The 20,425-nt window shown below is 44.1% G+C and overlaps 1 protein-coding gene and 1 long non-coding RNA gene across 17 annotated transcripts in view; one reads left to right on the top strand and one right to left on the bottom strand.

Moving 5' to 3' along the window:
- LOC140211818 (uncharacterized) overlaps window positions 1-13,301 on the top strand; it is a 32,109-nt gene extending 18,808 nt beyond the window's left edge. The window contains exons 2-3 of the long non-coding RNA XR_011889596.1: window positions 4,027-4,092; window positions 12,897-13,301. This is a non-coding gene — a long non-coding RNA (uncharacterized lncRNA). The remainder of the gene's footprint in view (window positions 1-4,026; window positions 4,093-12,896) is intronic.
- The window catches only part of LOC140211819 (CUGBP Elav-like family member 4), an 860,614-nt gene that overhangs the window by 372,580 nt on the left and 467,609 nt on the right, over window positions 1-20,425 (bottom strand). The gene's annotated exons all lie outside the window — the stretch shown is intronic.

Raw genomic sequence — 20,425 nt, forward strand, 5'->3', positions numbered from 1 at the left:
GCAAATCCTCGGCTTTGCCTATTGCCTGTTGCCGGGGCTGGGGTCGAAGTGCTCAGCACAGATGGTGCTCGATGCTCGGTGCTCGGTGTCAGAGGGCTGGTCGGAGGCTCGAAGTTTTCGGACGGACTCAAGTCGGCTGTGGTCAGGTGCTTCCAGGGTGCTGCATCGGCAAGTTTGCAACACTGGAGGTTCATGACAGGGAGAGTTTTTCTTCCTTCTACCGTCTGCGTGAGATGATGGAACTTTCGAGAGACTTTGAGACTTTTTTTTACTGTGCCCATAGTATGTTCTTTATCAAATTACAGTATTGCATTGCACTGTTGTAACTATATGTTATAATTATGTGGTTTTTGTCAGTTTTTTTAGTCTTGGTTTATCTTGTGTTTCTGTGATATCATACTGGAGGAACTTTGTATCATTTCTTAATGCATGCATTACTAAATGACAATAAAAGAGGAGTGCATGTCCTCATAATCTAATCTAATCTAATTTCTGAGGGAAAAGTTTGCTGAGTTTCAGAATGTAATTTTCTGATATTGTTTCAGACTAAAATAATTGCAATATATTTTTTAAAATTTTTTACTCAGAGATACAGGATGGCAACAGGCTCTTCCGGCCCAGTGAGACCGCACTGCTCAATTATACCCATGAGACCAATTAACCTACTAACCCATTTGTATGTAGAATGTGGGAAGAAACTGGAGTATCCGAAAGAAACCCACGCATCATGGGGAGAATGTACAAACTGTTTACAAATAGTGGCAGAATTGAATTGAAACCCAGGTCACTAGCACTATAATAGTGCTATGTTAACCGCTAAGCAATCAGGCCACCCCCATTTTGAACATTTGATTTATTTGGATACAGGAACAGAAGTTCATAAACAATGAGTGTAGAATTAAAAAGGTATCGCCTTTTCCTAACATGTTTGCTGCAATCTCGACGGAAAAAGAAATTATGTTAAAAGCAACACACACAAAATGCTGGAGGAACTCAGCAGGCCAGGCAGCATCTAGGGAAAAAGGTACAGTCGACATTTCGGGCCAAGGTCTTTTTTCCATAGATACTGCCTGGCCTGCTGAGTTCCACAAGCGGTTTGTGTGTGTTGCTTGGATTTCCAGTATCTGCAGATTTTCTCCTCTTTGATGTTAAAAGCAAGATATTCTGCAAATGCTGCAAATCCAGAGTGACACATACAAATAGCCAGAGGCAAATGAACAGTTTTGACGTTTCATCTGAGACTCTTCATCAGGGCTACAAAGGAAGAGGGAGGAAATTAGAATAAGAAGCTGGGGGGAGGGAATAACTGTCAGGTGAGACCAGTTGAGAGGGAAGATGGGAGAGGGGGAATGAAGTAAGAAGCTGGGACGGGACTAGGTGGAAGGGAAAAAGGGCTGAAGAAGGAACCTGAGAAGGGGAGAGCAGTGGACCATGGGAAAAAGGGATGGAGAAGGGGCACCAGAGGTTGCAGATGGGTAGGTATGCAAGATTATGTTAGACATTTTTAAAATTCTTATGTATTTCTTGGGAAGAGAAATGGTACTAATTAATTAATCAATTACTAATTGAGGCACACTATTAATTTCATGCACACTACTAACCTCCCCGCGCCCCCCCACCCGCCATACCTTTACAGTGACCTTACTTTAAAAAAATATTTTTCAGTGATTGGAAACAACAGAAAATCTACAGATGCTGGAAATCCAAGCAACACACACAAAATACTGGAGGAACTCAGTAGGCCAGGCAGCATCTATGGAGAAAGAGTACAGTCGAAATTTAGGGCCAAGACTCTTCAGCAGGGTCAGAGATGAGAAGTAGATTTAGAAGGTGGGGGAAGAGGAGGAAGAAACACAAGGTGATAGTTGAAACTGGGAGGGGTGGGGGAAGGGGTGAGGTAAGGTGCTGGGAAGTTGATTGGTGAAAGAGATACAGGGCTGGAGATGGGGGAATCTAATAGGAGACGACAAAGGCGATGAAAGAAAGAAAAGGGAGGGAGGAGCACCAGAGGGAGGTGATGGGCAGGCAAGGAGATAAGTTGAGAGAGGGAAAAGGGAATGGAGAATGGTGAAGAAGGGGCACACCTTTATCAGAAGTTTGAGAATCGATGCTCATGCCATCAGGCTGGAGGCTATGCAGACAGAATATAAGGTGTTGTTCCTCCAATCTGAGTGTGGCCTTATCATGACAGTAGAGGAAGACATGATAGATATATCGGAATGGGAAGTGGAATTAAAATAGGTGGCCACTGGGAGATCCCATTTTTTCTAGCGGATGGTGCATAGGTGCTCAACGAAGCAGTCTCCCAATCTACGTCGGATCTCACCGATATACAGGAGGCACACCAGGAGCACCAGGCTCAGGATATGACCCCAGCAAGTGCCAGGAGGGAGATGTGTAGGGTGTGATCTCTGTGGAAAGCAGAAAGTGGGGTGAGGGAAAGATGTGCTTAGTGGGGGGCGGTCCTCCTTCTTCAAAGAAAGGGGCTGCCCATCCTCCACCATCAATTCTGCCCTCAACCACATCTCTTCTCTTTCATGTACGTCTGTTCTCACCCCGTCCTCACCCTACCAGGGTTAGTCCCCTCTTCTCCTCACCTACCACCCTATCAGCCTCGGTGTCCAGCACATAATTCTCCGCAACTTTCGCCATCTCCAGCAGGATCCCACCACCAAGCTCGTCTTTCCCTCCCCCCCACATTCTGCTTTCCACAGGGATTGCTCCCTACACGACTCTTTTGTCCATTCATTCCTCCCCATCGAACTCCCTCCTGGCACTTATCCTTGCAAGTGGATCAAGTGCTACACCTGCCCCTACACCTCCTCCCTCACAAACATTCAGGGTGTCAAACAGTCCTTCCAGGTGAGGCGACACTTCACCTGTGAGTCTGTTAGGGTCATATACTGTGTCTGGTGCTCCCAGTGTGGCCTCCTGTATATCGGTGAGACCTAATGTAGATTGAGAGACTACTTCACTGAACACCAATGCTCTGTCCACCAGAAAAAGTGGGATCTCCCAGTGGCCACCCATTTTAATTCCTTGCCTGCCCATCTCCTCCCTCTGGTACTCCTCCCTCCCTCTTTTCTTTTCTCATGGCCTTCTGTCCTCTCCTATTAGATTCCCCCTTCTCCAGCCTGTATCTCCTTCACCAGTCAATTTACCAGCTCTTTATTCCAACCCGCCCCTCCCAGTTCCACCTATCACCCTGCGTTTCTCCCTCCCCTCCCCCCACCTTTTAACTCTACTCCTCATCTTTTTCTCTCCAGTCCTGCTGAAGTGCCTCGGCCCGAAACATCGACTGTAATTCTTTTCCATTGAATGAATGTAAAGATATATGGGTTATCTGTTTTTAGAGGGTACCGATTTACTTCCATGCCAGTAAGAAGCATTGATTTTACTCATTTCATACAGGAGATGCAATGCACTCATTTTGTCATTCCATCACTCCATCGTTCACTGGCATGTCCCATTTATGTCTAACCCTGTGTTGTCTACTCGGATTCACAGTTAATTAAACTTTACTCCTTAAAAGCAGGCTAGCTGAACCTACAGATTGGGAGCAGCAGTAGCCCTGTCAGCCTCTATAGCCTCCTCTGCTAATTAATAAGACCTTGGCTGATTTGACTGTAACCTAAACTTTGCATTGTTCACTACCTCAGTAACTTTTCACTCCTATATTAATCCACCTGTAAAATATTCAGATCGACTAAGTTTCTACTGTGCTTTGAGGAAGAAAGTACCAAAAACTTAGGATGCAATGAGAAAAGAATGTTTTAAATAGATCTTATATTTAAAAGGTGACCCTCAATCCTAGACCACCCACCACAAGAAACATCCTCTACAAATCTAACCTGTTAAGATAACTTTTCATCTTATACAGTATGTCTAATTCACTCTTCTGCACTTCTGTGATACAAGCATAGCCTTCCAACCTTTTCTCATAACACAACAACCCATTCTAGGCATTTGCTTAACAAGCCTTCCCTGAATTGTTTTAAACATTCTCTTTTCTCCCACCTCCAACAGGACAGAAGATACAGAAACCTGAAAGCATGTACCACCAAGCTGAAAGACGGCTTCCATCTCACTGTTGTAAGACCATTGAATAGTTCCCAGTACATTAAGATGGACTCTTGACCTCACAATCCAGCTTGTTATGGCCTTACACCGTATTATCTATCTGCACTTCACTTTTTCTGTTACTGTTACACTTTGTTCTGCCTTTTGTTATTGTAAAAGGATGAGAGGTAACTCTTTTAATTTAACATATGAAGAGCATTTGATGGCTCTGGACTTGTATTTGCTGGAGTTTAGAAAAATGGGGGAGGGGAATCTCAAAGAAACCTACTAAATATTAAAAAGGCCTAGATAGGGTGGACGTGAACAGGATGTTTACCTTGTACTACCTCAATGTGCTGTTGTAATGAAATAATTTCTATGGACAGTACTTAATTCAGATTTTCACTTTACCTCAGTACATGTAACAATAATACACCAATTGACCAATTCATATTTTATCCTTCCATAAAAAAGGAATTCATGCAGTTCACAATGCTCCATATATCAAAGCACTATACTATTGGATTATAATCTCATCAAATCAGGGGGAATACGTGGAGGGAAATGGACAGGTGATGTATAAGGTCAAAACTCTTGTTGAAGGGTCTTGACTTGTCTATTTCCCTCCATAGACATCACCTGGCCTGCTGAATTCCTCCAGTGCTTTGTGTGTCACTCCAGGTTCCAGTTACTGTAGACAATTGTGTCTCCTGAAGTATAGCCTCTTCCCTTTTACGGGAAAGCAAGTTGTGTAATGACCTAATAGAGACTTCTTTTAAATGGTGAACTGTTTGGTTATGTAGATGCAACATACTGAAGAGCAGAACTATAAACACAAGAGATTCTGTAGATGCTGAGCACTGCAGGAACTCAGCAAGTCTGGCAGCATTTATGGAGGGGAATAAATAGTCCGAGTTTTGGGCTGAGATCCTTCTTCCGGTCCTGATGAAGGGTCTCAGCCTGAAATATAAACTGTTTATTCCCTTCCATGGATGCTGCATTACCTGCTTGCTGAGTTCCTCTAGCATTTTGTGTAAAGAGCAGATCCAAAGGCTGTCACCAGAGTCACAAGGAGATCCAATAAAGGAAGTCAGAAGAAATGTTTTCATCCAAAGAGCAGTAACAACACTCTCACACTGGGAGTGGTTGAAGTTGAAATTATTGATGCACTGAAGGAGAGGATGGGCAACCATATAAGAATGAAGGGAATACAGGGTTATGTTGGTAGATATAGAAAACAAAAAGATGGGAGGAAACTTAGTGTTAACGTATGAAGAGTGCTTGATCGCTCTGGGCTTGTATTTGCTAGAGTTCAGAAAAATGAGGTGGGGGAGGGGAATCTCATTGAAACTTACTAAATATTAAAAGCCCTAGATAAGGTGGACATGGAGAGGATGTTTCCTATAGTGGAGGAGTCTAGGACCAGAGGACACAGCCTCAGAATGCAAGGACAACCCTTTAGAACAGAGATGAGGAGGAAATACTTTAGCCAACGGACAGATGAATCTGCGTAATTCACTGCCATAGATAGCTGTGGAGGCCAAGTCACCGGATATATTCAAAGGTTCTTTATTAATAAGGGCATCAAAAGTTACAGGGAGCAAGCAAGAGAATGGGGTTGAGGGATAAATAAATGAACTATGAATAGAATGGCGGAGCAGATACGATGGGACAAATGGTCTAATTCTACCCCTATGTCTTATAGTCTTAACACTACCATGACAGTTAAGGTGAAAATCCTGTCCTTTGCAATCCATTCATGATTTTAAAGGCATCTATCAAGCTTTCGCTTTCCTATTTGAAAAGCAAGTCTCTATAAACTGCTTTGATGTGTATCGGAAAAACAGAAAATTTTTGCTACCTTACAGAGTTGGCATTTCAACATCATCACCTTAGACCTTGTTCTGAACACCTGTGAAGACATAATGTAGCCAAAGGGAGCTTTGCCCAGAACTTGCCCCTTTGCCATTAATCCAACCGGGATCCTTGATGTTCAAATGTTTGTCAACACAAATTTCTGGATCACAAGCAAACTAATTGCTGACAGCGGGGATTTAAGTAATGAAAGCACAGCAAATGACAGGCATGTGATAAATGATCAGATCTAGTCAGGCGCCAAGTACCGAGAGATACCAATTAAATCATCATCACCCTTTTAAAGCAAAGGATACTCTGCCGTAATTACAAAGCAGGAGGAAAGAAGTGCACATTCGGAAAACAAACAAGTCTGATCGCACTATATTTAAGAGTTGCCACAAAATTGGTTTATTTATTTAGAAATAATGTGCGGAACCCGGCCTTCCGGCCCAGTGAGCCACATTGCCCGGCAACCCAGCTATTTAACAATAGCCTATTCAGAAGACAGTTTACAGTGACCAATTAACTTGCTAACCGGTACATCTTTGGACTGTGGAAAGAAACTGAAACGCCTGGTGGAAACTCAAATTTCATTGGGTGAACGCACAAACAGCTTACAGGCAGTGCCGGAATTGAACTCTGAACTCCGGTATGCCCCATCGCGCTAACCACCACACTACCATGGCACCCCATGACGACTACATGTTTCCATATTCCCAGGACTTTCAAAAAAGTTATAACACTGCATTTCAAAGCCAGGAGTAAATTGCCCTGACACTACGCTTGGCAAATGTGTTTCTGTAAAATTTCTCTCTGTCCTTGCTGAACTGCATCTCTACTGAATCTGTTGAACTGATCATTCAGTCTGATAGATATGATGATAAAACCCATGTGATTAATCAGAGCTTCATCTAAATGAGTCAGTGAGAACTGAATCCCGCCGACACCCCGCATTCCACCAGCTGGTGACCTTTCTGTCTCGGATTGTGTAAGATCTAGTTTTATTGAGAGCTTGATAGGTACTCATCTAATGATCAGCGGGAAATAAATCAAAAAGTGAAAAAAGAACTGTGGATAGGGTTATTAAGTCATACAGCAAGAAACAGGCCTGCCTAGTCCACACTGACCGGTAACTCAGTAGCTCAGGCAGCATCTAGGTCAAGACCCTTCATCGGGACTGGAAAGGAAGGGGCAAGAAGCTAGAATAAGAAGGTCTGGGAGCAGGATGAGTAGAAGCTGGCAGGTGATAGGTGAGACTTGATGGGGGAAGGTAGCAGGGTAGGGGATGAGGAATAAAGTAAGAAGCTGGTAGGGGATAGGTGAAGAGGCAAAAGGCCGATAGGAGAGGAAAGTGGACTTTGGGAGAAAGAGAAGAAGGAGGGGAACCAGAGAGAGGTAATGAGCAGCTGAGCTGAAGTAAAGGGGAGAACAAAGAGAGTAAGTTGCTGGGCTAGAAGGTTGTAGAGGAAGGAATGGTTCTGACAGGAATGAACTGGATTTGAAGAAGTGACAGACCATTCTAAACAAAGCTCTTGGTAACGTTGCAACTTCTAAGCAGCACCAAGTTTTACCATAGCACAGGTTACTCTCACTATGTTCCAGCCAGATTCTACCGAGCAACTACAAAAAATACAAATAAGTAATGCTTTATTTCATGTTGTTTTTTGACTTATTTTAAGCAGGAACAACTCATATTTCTATACGACTTCTGACCTTCCTTTCAGGGCATTCCGGTGTTGACGACCATACAATAGTCCCGTTGGACGTGGACTTGGTGATGTGGCAGATTGTCCTACACACACCAAGCTCCAGTAACATTACATCATCGTAACAGCCTCAGGGTGTGAAACTAAGCCATTGCACTGAAGCACAATATCTGGGTCCAACAGACCAAACAGGTCAGCCAAATCACTTTGAACACCAGGTAAAATTGGTGCTCAGGTCATTATTCTGCCTCATCTATACTCATTGATGCTGTTGGTAAGTAACACAGACTATGGTCTCCCACTGAAGGAGTCAGGGATCCAGTTGTAGAGAGAGGTACAGCGGCCCAAGTTTTGGAGCTTGTTGATTAGAACTGAGGGCCTGAATGTGTTGAACACTGGGCTGTTGTCAAGAAACAGCAGCCTGATGTAGGTATTACTATTGTCCAGATGATCCAAGTCTGAGTGGAGAGCCAGTGAGATTGCATCCCCTGTAGACCTATTGTGACAATAGACAAACTGCTGCAAGTCCAGGTCCTTGATTCTAGCCATGACTAACCTCTTAAAGCATTTCATCACAGTTGACATGCGTGTTGCTGGGCTATTCCTAGTTGGAATGACTTCTTTGGCACCAAATAATGTCATTTGGAAGAGGCAATTGTATTGTCTGATGTTCTTCCTGAACTCGTTTGCAATAGGTTCATCATTGCTGTACAAATTGAGGAGTTCATTAGGTAGAGGCTGCAAATTGCCTATCCTGACCTGTCCCTTCATACAGCAGAAATGTGCGGTTTCTCCTGTGAATAGGAAGGCATGACAGTGAAGGTGTACGCTGGTCATCGAACCAACGTCAGCAGAAATGTGACGGCATGTGAGTCGTGCATTTTGCCTTGCTCTTTCTCTGTCGAGGTAGTGTCGTTGAAAGTGGCCATTGTCGTCTTCAGCAACTCTCGCAATAATTACTCTGTGCTGCATATTTTCGAGTTGATCTTTCCTTTTCTCCTCTGTCTCTTCCTCTCTCCTCCCTCTCTGCCTGTTTTTGTCATTCTGGAGACGCGCAGCCCTTTCATCCTTCATCTCTTCATCTCTTCTACCATTTGTTCTTTCTCTCTGATCCTGGACTCGGTCAGCCCTGGCCTCATCCGATTCTTGTTCTTTCCTCTGTCTGAGCCTATTGTCATTTTGGAGACGTGCATGCCTGTCCTCCTCTGTCTCGTCTTCTCTCAGCCTTTTTGTCCTGACTCTTTGATCCTAGAGTCGTGCGGCCCTGGCCTCATCCGATTGCTGTTCTCTCTCTCTCTTTGCCTCCTTGCCGCTTCCCGATGACATTTGGCATCATCTCTTGATCATGGAAGATGGAAGTGGCTCTGTGAGTATCGTGAGGCGCTGCTGAGGCTGGCCGTGCGCGTGCGTCGGGCTGTGGCATCGCGGTCTCCATGGAAGGTGGAGCCGGCTCTGTGAACATCATCAGGCGCTGCTGAGGCTGACTGTGCTCATGCATCATGGTCTGGCGTCCCGATTTCCGTAATGGCCGATCGGGTCTTGGGTGAAAGGCAGCCTGTTGATTTTTAGCAAATGAGAAATTTTATACAAATATATAACCCTGAACTTTGCCTGCATTCTGTAAGATAGCGCATTTTAATTCAATTTAGCCAAAAGATGTGCCGCTGTAATGCACCGTTTGCGCTAATTGGAAGTCACAAACGGACAGACGGAGCATGAGAGTTTTAGTACGATATAGATGATAAACATATGAGATTCTGTAAATGCTGGAAATCTTAACAACACACGCAAACTGCTGGAAGAACTCAGCAATTCAGGCAAATTAGCCTGAAATTCCCTTCCATAGAAGCTTGCTGGTTTGCTGAGTTCTTTCAGCATTTTGAGTGTGTTTCTGTCGTGATAATGGCCAAGTTTGGGGGAATTGATGAGAATATTTAGGAGAATAATATAGGATGAGCTCAGGATTAGTGCAAATAGGTGGTTGATGATCAGCACAGATTCGCAAAGGGCCTGTTCCTGTGCTATATTACTCTATACCTTTATTTGCTTTTCCTCCCATCTCCCTTCAATATTCCTCTCTCTTCCATGCAAGCAAGTTTAGACTCAGCAATTGGAATCATGTTACTTTCTGGAATAAAGAGATCTATAGAAACTGAAGATAGATTGTGAGAATGTGTGAGTGTTGTAGAGTTTGTGTCATTATATTACTGGAGCAAAAGATTGCAGGGTCTGGAAATGTAAAACAAATAACAGATGGCATAAATACTCAGTAGGTCAAGCGGCAAATGAAGATGATGATAATGGTGTGTGTGAGAGAGAGAAGCAGAGAGACTGTGATTGAGAGAGAAACAGGGAGTAGAGAGACTCTTGTGTGAGAGAGAGGAGACTGTGTGTATGTCTTTGAGAGACAGGAAGAGAGAGAGAGAGAGATTCCATATTGCTATGTGTGTTTTCATGAGAAAGAATATTATGTGAGTTTGTATGTGTGCACACATATCAAAGTCATGTTTATCGTCATCTACACAAGTACATTTATGCACAATTGCTTTGTAAAACTTGTAGCAGCATCAAATAGCATGGATTGTGTATTCATGTGCAATGTGCAACTGTGTACATATGCCAATATTTCTGTGTGTGTGTGTGTGTGTGTGTGTGTGTGTGTGTGTGTGTGTGTGAGAGAGAGAGAAAGAGAGAGGGAGAGAGATGTTAGTGCTGACTAATAAAACAGCAATCATTACATCAAAGTCCAAAAGATTTGGTCCGGAGGAATTTCACTTCTTTACAAACACTTGGTGTCTTGTAAGATGGTGACATCAAAGGAGAAGGTTTAGATCATTTGTAAGAAGGATAAGTAAGGACTCTTTAGAACTGCCTTTGAAAACCCTGACTCCTTTACCTCTCTTATCTGAGACTAATTATATATATTCTAGCTATGATGGAAACAATGGTTGTTTTTCTTCATTGAAGACACAGTGAAAATCGAAGACAAATAAATTACCTAAATTATTAAGACAAAAATTACAGCCATGAATTTTTATAGGCTAGAACTGCAGGTTATCTGAACAAACAATTTTGAATCTATAAGTGTGTGAGTGTCTCGTCAATAGACTGTGTGCTGTTCCTTGAGCTGGCATTGAACTTTGTAAGGACAGGGGGCAGAGTCCAGAGTGGGAGTGCAATTGAGATTTAAAGGAGCAGGCACCTAGAAGCCCTGTAGGATGGTTGCAGATTGAAAGGAAGGGTTCTGCAAAATCTTTGCCCTATCCAAGTTCTCCCACATTAGAGAAGGTTATTTCTTCATCAGTAAATAAAATAAAATGTAATGCAATAAAGTCGTACACAAACTCCTTGTAGAGAGCAGGAGAAATGAACTCGGGAAGAAGATCTTGATGGGTTTAGATCCATAGAGTGAGGCAGGTTCCATTAGTAGATAATTCAAGGACAGGGCCCCCAGATTTAAAAAAATAGCAGAGGATAAAAGAGAGATGTGAAAAAAGAGAAAAAACACAGTGACTGATGATGGTCTGAAGTGATGCAGGTTGGAAACAGAATCAAAAGTGATTGCAAAAGAGAAATTGGGTAGGGACTTCCAAGAGATTAACACATACCAGCTGCTGGAAGAACTCGGCAGGTCAGGCAGCATTTATGGAGATGAATAAACTGTCAACGTTTCATGCCGAGACTGCTCATCAGGACTGAAAAGGAAGGGGAAATAAGCCAGAATAAGAAGTTCTGGGAGGAGAAGTACAAGCTGATAGGAGAGATCAGGTGAGGGGGGAGGTAGGTGGGTGGGGGATGGGGTGTGAAGTAAGAAACTGGGAGGTGATAGGTGGAAGAGGTAAAGGGCTGAAGAAGAAGGAATCTGATAGGAGAGGAGAGTGGACTATGGGACAAAGGGAAAGAGGAGGGGCACCAAAGGGATATGATGGGCAGGTGAGGTGAAGAAAAGTGGAGAACCAAGAGAATAAGTTGCTGGGTTAGAAGGGGAGATGGGACTGACAGGAATTAATTGGATTTGAAGTAGTGACAGACCATTTTAAACACAAGCTGCTGCAATGTTGCGACTTCTAAACAGCACTGGACTGTTAGTGGAAATCTTTGCCTCAAAGTTATATGAGGCACAGCCATCTGGTTCAGCAGTCCAACAATGCAATTTCCTATGCCAGTTATAAATGAGCATCATATTCAAGTCATTTTTCTCTCTCATCCAAGCCTATTGTTGGGTTTGTAAGTGCTTCTAGTATGCAGCATGCAGGTGAGTGCAATGGTTATAGCTATGTCGGGGGGCTGGACAGAAGGAGAAGGTTAGGAGTGTAATATAGGATTATAACAAAATCAGTGTCTCTATGAAAATCTCTACGGACAATAGTTCATACATAACTGCTGAGAGATTGCTCATAAAGTGCCTCAAAAAGCTAATGCAAAGGCTAGCTTTATTTTAATCTTCCTGCCTTCTGTAAATGATAATTCGGGACACAAAGGTACATTCTCACAAAGTCTGCCTGACCACAAAGGATTCATAATATGAGGGGTGATTGATAAGTTTGTGGCCTAAGGTAGAAGGGGTCATTTTTAGAAAACCTAGCCCCCTCCTACATTTACACATTTAGTCCAGCAGTCGTGGAGCATAATGATCTCCCTACTTTCTGTGAAGGCTAAGAAAAGTCCATCTCCCACCCCCCCATCCTCACCACATTCTACAGGGCTTGTATTGAGAGCATCCTGAGCAACTGCATCACTGCCTGGTTCGGAAATTGTACCATCTCGGATCGTAAGACCCTGCAGTGGATAGTAAGGTCAGCTGGGAAGATCATCGGGGTCTCTCTTCCCACCATTACAGACATTTACACAACACGCTGCATCCGTAAAACAAACAGCATTATGCAGGACCCCACACACCCCTCAGACAAACTCTTCTCCTTCCTGCCATCTGGCAAAAGGCTCCGAAGTATTCGGGCTCTCACAACCAGACTATGTAACAGTTTCTTCCCCCAAGTCATCAGACTCCTCAATACCCAGAGCTTGGACTGACACCAACCTACTGCCCTCTACTGTGCATATTGTCTTGTTTATTATTTATTGTAATGCCTGAACTGTTTTGTGCACTTTATGAAGTCTTGGGTAGGTCTGTAGTCTAGTGTAGTTTTGTGTTGTTTTTTTACGTAGTTCAGTGGAGTTTTTGTATAGTTCTCTCGTTACATGCACGTGCAGCTCAACTCTTTGAGTGATTATGCAGAAAGTTTGAAGTTAATAACACATCTCCTTCTACCCCAGGCCACAAACTTATCAACCACCCCTGCCGCGGACCACTTTCTGGAGGTCCAAAATGCCGACTTCTACAAAGAAGGGACCTGTATGCTGCACGACCGCTGGACTAAGTGTGTAAATGTAGGAGGGAACAAAATGTGCTAGGTTTTCTAAAATTGACTCCTTCTACCTTAAGCCATGAACTTATCAATCACTCCTATATTCAATAGCTGCATTCGTTTCTATCGTGATTTTGCCTGGTAATTATGGTGGGTCCCTGGTCCGATTTTAGCATTGTTGGCAAGAAATGGAGTACAGAAGAACGGAGCACAGAGGGCAGAGAAACGGATCAGCCTTCTGGGGGAAACAACTGGTGGAGAATCAGCGAGACAGAAAGAGCCAGAAGAAGTAAATGTCAAATTGCACAGAGAGAAGGAGGAAGAAGGAGAGGACAAAGGGAGGGAGAGAGGGAAGAGGTAGGGGAAGGGGAGGGGGAGGGGGAGGTGGAAGGAGAGGGAGAGAGAGGAGGGGGTAAGGGGAGGGGGAGGGGGAGATGGAAGGAGAGGGAGAGAGAGGAGGGGGGAGGGGGAGGGGGAGGTGGAAGGAGAGGGAGAGAGGAGGGGGTAAGGGGAGGGGGAGGGGGAGGTGGAAGGAGAGGGAGAGAGAGGAGGGAGTAAGGGGAGGGGAGGTGGAAGGAGAGGGAGAGGAGGGGGTAAGGGGAGGGGGAGGGGGAGGTGGAAGGAGAGGAAGAGAGAGGAGGGGGTAAGGAGAGGGGGAGGGGGAGGTGGAAGGAGAGGGAGAGAGAGAGGAGGGGGTAAGGGGAGGGGAGGTGGAAGGAGAGGGAGAGAGAGGAGGGGGTAAGGGGAGGGGGAGGGGGAGGTGGAAGGAGAGGGAGAGAGAGGAGGGGGTAAGGAGAGGGGGAGGGGGAGGTGGAAAGAGAGGGAGAGAGAGAGGAGGGGGTAAGGGGAGGGGAGGGGAGGTGGAAGGAGAGGGAGAGAGGAGGGGGTAAGGGGAGGGGTAAAGGGAAGGAAGGAGGTGGGGGGCACTGAGGAAAGGGACAGGGTGAGGGAGAGGTAGAAGGAGAGAGAGGGAGAGGGAGAGGGGGAGGGAGAGGGACAGAGAGAAGGAGAGGGTTTGTTTCAAGAACAGCTTCTTCCTTCCACCATCGGATTTCTGAATAGACTATAAACCCATGAGCTTGTGCACTATTTTTTTTTGTATTTCTTATTGTAACATCCAGTAACATCTTATGTTTGCAGCAAACTGCTGTCACAAAACAACAAATTTCTTGAAGTATATGAGTGATATTAAAGCTGATTGTGATTCTGACTCTGATTCAAAGATCAGGGAAGCGAGGGCTGTGGGGAACTGGCACAAAAAAGGAGCTTTGGCCTGAGGCCGATCAGCCGTGATCAGTCGCGGTGGCACAGAGGCATAGCATTAGAATAATGCTACTACAGCTCCAGCTGACCTGGGTTCAACTCCCACTGTTGTCCATTAGGAGTTTGGACATTCTCCCCTCAACCACGTGGGTTTCCTCCGGGTGCTCTAGTTTTTTCCCACATCGAGTTAGAAGGCTGATTGGTCACATGAGTAATTGGGTGACGCAGGCTTATTATGGTGGAAAGGTCTCTTACTGTGCTACGTTGGTTAACATATAAATTAAGTATGAAAGGTGGGGTAGGCTTGAGGGACCAAGTGGTCTACTCCTGCTCCTTTTTCCTCATCTGTCGTGTATTCTTCTGTTCACATCCAATGAACAGTGTCCAGAAAGGAAGGGATAGTATTTGAAGAGGCCAGAAAATTAGTTATGATTATGCTGAGTCTGATGAACCTGAAATGCTAACTATTTCCTTGCTCCACAGCCACTGCCTGACCCGTTGAGTGTTTCCAGAAGTTTTATTTTTTTATATAGTGACACAGTGTGGAGTAGGCCCTTCCGGCCCTTCGAGTCACGGTGCCTTAGCAACCCCACAACCGCGATGAACCCTAGTCTAATCACGGGACAATTTACAATGACCGATTAACCTACCTGGTATGTCTTTGGACAGTGGGAGAAAACCAGAGTAGCTGGGAAAAACCCACACATTCCACATGGACTCTTTACGGAATGGCGCCAGAATTATATTCTGCTCTCGGGAATGTCCTGAGCTGCAATAGCATCATGTTAACTGTTACACTACCTTGGTGCCCAATTTCCTGCATTTTTGATGAGATAGGAGTTGTTTTATTAATAACAAAAGAAACAAGGAGGAGATTTAATAACAGGAGCCTGAGAAAATATGTATTTCCCTTGAGCACCATAGATTTAACTGAATTGGTAGAGATATTAAAAGGGGAATAGGGATAAGATTGTTTTCAACCAGGGACTGAAGCATTCTACCTGAAGGGGTGATGGAGGTAGAAACTCTCATCGTCTTTAAGCAGTGCTTGGATAAGCAATTGATAAGATTTGTCCTCCAAGGCAACTGACCAAAGGCTAAGAAGCGGCAACAACCCACACATCTCCATTTTAGGTCTGCTTGGTCAATTGCTCACACTCAGACAGACTGAAAGATTCAATTCCACACTGAAAATCTTGATGATTCTGTGAATAAAAGCCTACACAGAAGACACAGGGGAAGGATAGAGGGTGATGAGTGAATGGAAGCCATGCGCAGAGACTGCGAGGCAGTGAGACAGACAACGGAGAACACAAAGCACAGGGGAAGAATACACAGGGGGCAGATTGCAGTTGAATATACAGTACACTAACAACCTCTCGCTTTCTTTGTGGATGTGGATACGGTTCCAAGAAACATCTGTCAGAACCTAGCATCTATTTAAAAATTCACTTTAGGATGTAAACAGAGGCAGCAAAACTGAAGTAAATTCAACAAGATGACACGGCATAAAAAGCAAACTATTCAATGGTGAGGCAGCGTCCATGGAGTAAGAGGGAGGACTGAGAGTGTAAGGTGGGGGGAATAGCTGGATTAAAGGGGTGAGAAGGAGGCGGCAAGGCAGGGGCTGGTAGCTGATGAGTGGAAGCAGATGAGGTAGAGAAGAGGGGAGAGTTTAGACACAGCGAATGGTGGGTGATGATGGAAAGAGGAAGGGTTGGCACTGTTGCCTAGCAGTTTATGCAAAACTTTACACTGGCCACAGTCACCAGTCAATTCGCACAGCTGTCTGCAAGGAGTTATGCATTCTCCCCATGACTGTGTGGATTTCCTCCAGGTGCTCTTGGTTCCTCCAACATTTCAAAGACATACGATTAGGGTTAGGGTTAGTAAATTGTGGGCATACTATGCTCGTGCTGGAAGTGTGGCAACTCTTGTGGGTGGCCTTCCCCTGCTGCGCATCCTTGAACTGTGCAGGTGGTTGATGCAAACAATGCATTTCATAGAAACATAGAAAACGTACAGCACAATACAGCCCACAGAGCTGTGCCGAACATGTTCTTACCTGAGAAGTTACCTAGGCTTACCCATAGCCCTCTATTTTTATCAGCTCCATGTACTTGTCCAGGAGTCTCTTAAAAAACCCTATTGTATCCACCTCCACCACCGTCGCCAGCAGCCTATTCCACACACTCACCACTCTCTGCGTAAAAAACATACTCCTGACATCTCCTCTGTACCTAATGTCACTGAGTGTTTTGACATACATGTGGCAAATAAGCTAACCTTAAATCTCAAATATTAAAAAATGCTTATACCACCCAGGCTCTGCCTCTACATTATCCCTCTTCTCAACACACCTGGGTCCATCTGCCTAATTCTTTGGTTCCATATCTATTTCCACCCATCACCCACCAACCTGAGTCTGAACCCCCCACCTCTCCTTCTCCTGGTTCCATCTGCCAGTCATTCCCCACCTCACCCAAATTCTCCTATCAGCTGCCAGCCCCTGTCAGATCCCCTCCTTCTTCACCTTTTTATTCTGGCTACCTTACTTCAACCCTGTCAATCCTGATGCATGCTTTGGACCCAACGCATCCACCACCAGTCTACCTTCAACAGGTTGCTGTATGCTCCAGGTTCCAGCATCTGCAGGCTTTTGTGTTGGCAGTTTATTAGTATGTGCCTTTTCTTTTGTTCAAATGCAGTGCCATAATTCCCCATAATTCCATCAGGTACACACAAATGTAGAATTGTAGAGTCGTATCATTTACAAACTGGATCTTCAGCCCCACTCTTCCATGCCGACCAAGATATCTACCTGAACTAGTTCCATTCGCCTGTGTTTTTCCCATATCCTCTAAACCGTTTTTTCCCACTGAAGAGAGCACAGCAGTTGGTGGTCATAGATTTGGTTTATCTTCAAAAAGTCCAAAACAATACATCAATCAGCCCTCGACTATAGCCAAGATAAAGATGTCTTCAAAACACTTTAATAAGTCTGCCCAGCAAGGTAGCAAAGGGGCACAGCTAGGAGAGCCAAGGATAAACCTAACTCCCAACCTTCTTCCAGAGAAATTAAAATTATCTTCCTTCAAGCTTATCAAAGGACAGACAGGCATTTGGACAGCATACCTTCTGATCAAACAGGACACAAACTTTGTTATTGGAGAATTCGAAAGTGTAGGTAAAAGTCTAGTATAGGTCTCCACAAGTAAAGAGGTGTTCAGTGCTTTTATAGGCTTAATGGAAAATCAATCCTCAGCAATATATACAAACTGCTGAAGGAACTCAGCAAGTCAAGCAGTATCCATGCAGGGGAATAAACAGTTGAAATTTTGGGCTATATCCCTCCATAGTTGCTGCCTGACCTGCTGAGTTCCTCCAGCATTTTGTTTCTGTTGCTCTGGATTTCCAGCATCTGCAGAATCTCTTGTGTTTAGCACAAATCCCCAGAACTGGATGGAATTTATCCCAGGCTGCCATGAGGGGCAAGGGAAGAGATTTCCGAGGCTCTGGCTGAGAATCTAAAAGGATTTTTGTTTTAATTAATTCATCATGACCTGAACAACATTGGCTTTTATTTCCCATCTCAATTTACCCTTGAAAAAGTTGGGGAATGAACTTTCCTTCTGAACCACTGCCATTCTTCCAATGAAGGAATGTATTTTAGGATTGTGGGCAGCAGGGTGAAAAGATATGTCTCTACCAATGAGGCGTAAGGTGTTCCTTCCCTCCCCTAGCCTGTAGGTCACCCTTGGGCAAGGTGTTGCACCTGCTTAGCTCCCTGATCAGGGAGCAAGTGGCGGATGATCGAATGGGCAGCTGGCGTATAGCACAAGTACCAGTTATGCGATCATTGACACCAGGCAGACAATCTCTGAAGTGTATTGATAAGGACCACCCATCTCGTTAAGACACTGCCCCGAAGGAGGCAATGGCAAACCAATTCTGTACAAAAATTTGTCAAAGGCAATCGTGGTCACGGATAAGTCGGTGACCACCCTTGTCATACGACACGGTACACAGTGATGATGATGATGATGATTTCAGAGTTTAGATTCAGTGATGATGAAGGAGCAGCACTACATTGACAAGTCATGATGGCACATGACTTTGAGGGTAATTGGTAATTGATAATTGGTTTATTAAAACAGTGAAAAGCTACTGTTGCTTGCATGCCAACCAAACAGATCATTCCATACATTCCTTGAGGCAACACAAAAGGAGGAAAAAATCAGATATAGAATATAATGCTGCAGTTTACAAAAAGGTACAGCACCATTAGACACACAGATATAGGAGCAGATTTAGGCCATTCAGTTCATTAAATCTTCTTCTCCATTTAATTCATGATTGATTTTGCTTTCCTGAATCTCATTCTCTTGCCTTCTTCCTATAACCCTTAAATCCCTCACCAATCAAGAACTATAGCTATCTGCCTTAAATATACCTAATGGTTTGACCTGCACAGCCCTCTGTGACATTGAATTCCACAGATTCAATACCCTCTGGCTGAAGAGGGTCCACATCAATTCATTTCTAAAGGGACATCCTTTTATTGTGTGACTGTGTCCTCAGATCCTGGATGTGCTTACTGCCCTGTGTGTGTGTGTGTGAGAGAGAGGGAGAGAGAGTGAGGGTGGGTGGGGCTTGTTTTGTTATCCTTGATGCTTGTGTTCTGCTGAACATGGTCTGCATCCTATGTTGGCACCAGAATGTGAAGTGATACTTGCAGGCTGTCCCCAGCAGATCCCTAGGTTGCATTGGTAGTTAACACAAATAACACACTTCACTGTATGCTTTCATAAATAAATGAAATGGAATCAGATCTGAATCCAATGGAAACAATCCGCTCTGTGTCGATCTTTTTCAAGCCTTGGAGTATTTGGGAAGTTTCATTGAGATCACCCTGAGAAACGGGGATCATTTCATCACACATCCTACTTATAACTTACAAAAGGATTAAAAAGGTTTTGGCAAGTCACAGAACACCGAGCCTCTAATCTGTTCCTGCAGCTTTTAACGATGCCACCTGTCATTATAATACAAAGAGTCGCTCAGACCTCTGTAATATGGGAAATACCTCAGTGAAATACACAGTACTGCTAAATGCAGGGAAGTTTTAAAATGAGTCTATCCATGCAGTCAGACGGCTGACATTAACGTTGTAACTGAGTGATTGCCAAGCGTATGATTTCAGAGAGGGGAAGCGTACTTGAGTCACCGATCCTACAGCACCACCAACCACCCGTCCCCAACCCAGCTTGGGCATCGAGTTTAGCAGACAATCATTTATATGCATTTGCAGTTTGAACACATTTAATTAGACGTAATGATCCCATAGTTGCTAGGGCAATGACACGTGCAAAATGAGATGACACAAGATTTAAATTAACTGTCAGTCAGCCTGTCTGGCAGTGGAACTAACTGAGAAAGAGTCAAGGCTTGCTATATATGTTCTGCATCCAACCAGTTAATCCAAAGCAATGCTGGATTAAAGACTGTGATCAGATCCATGCCTTCAACAGATGGGCAGGACAGAATCATCGCTCTTCTGGGCTGTTTAAAATTCATTCATCACAAAAACCAAGGTTAAAGAGATTGTGTCCGCTGGCTTAACCCATTCCACACTCAGATGCTGTGAGGTATTGAGGATGTAATGTAGCACTTCAATCATCCCAGACTTCACTGAAGTATTAAATTAATACTTCATTGAAGTATTATTACCACACCACCAAGTTCAGGGACAGTTATTACCCTTCAACCATCAGGCACCTGAACCAGCATGATAACCATATTCACCTTAACACAGAATTGATCACTGAACACAAAATATGGACTCATTTTTAAGGACTCTACAACTCATGTTCTCGATACTATTTACTTCTTTATTTATTCTGCATTTGCACAGTTTATCACCGTTTAAATATTGACTGCTTTCAGTCTTTGTGGTATTTCTTTGTTCCACTGTGAATGCCTGCAAGCAAAGAAATCTATGATAACACATGCGTACTTTGAAAATAAAATTGCTTTGAACTTTGAAAACATTGTAAATGTACTGCATTATTGTACATGGAAGTTGTATCTAAGTCATGTTGTTCTTTCACCTCCACCAGTCCAACTATTCTCCTTTCCAGTACTAGCCCAGATATAACAAGCCAAATAGACTCG

This window comes from Mobula birostris, chromosome 18, assembly GCF_030028105.1.
Source record: "Mobula birostris isolate sMobBir1 chromosome 18, sMobBir1.hap1, whole genome shotgun sequence".
Taxonomy (NCBI): Eukaryota; Metazoa; Chordata; class Chondrichthyes; order Myliobatiformes; family Myliobatidae; genus Mobula; species Mobula birostris.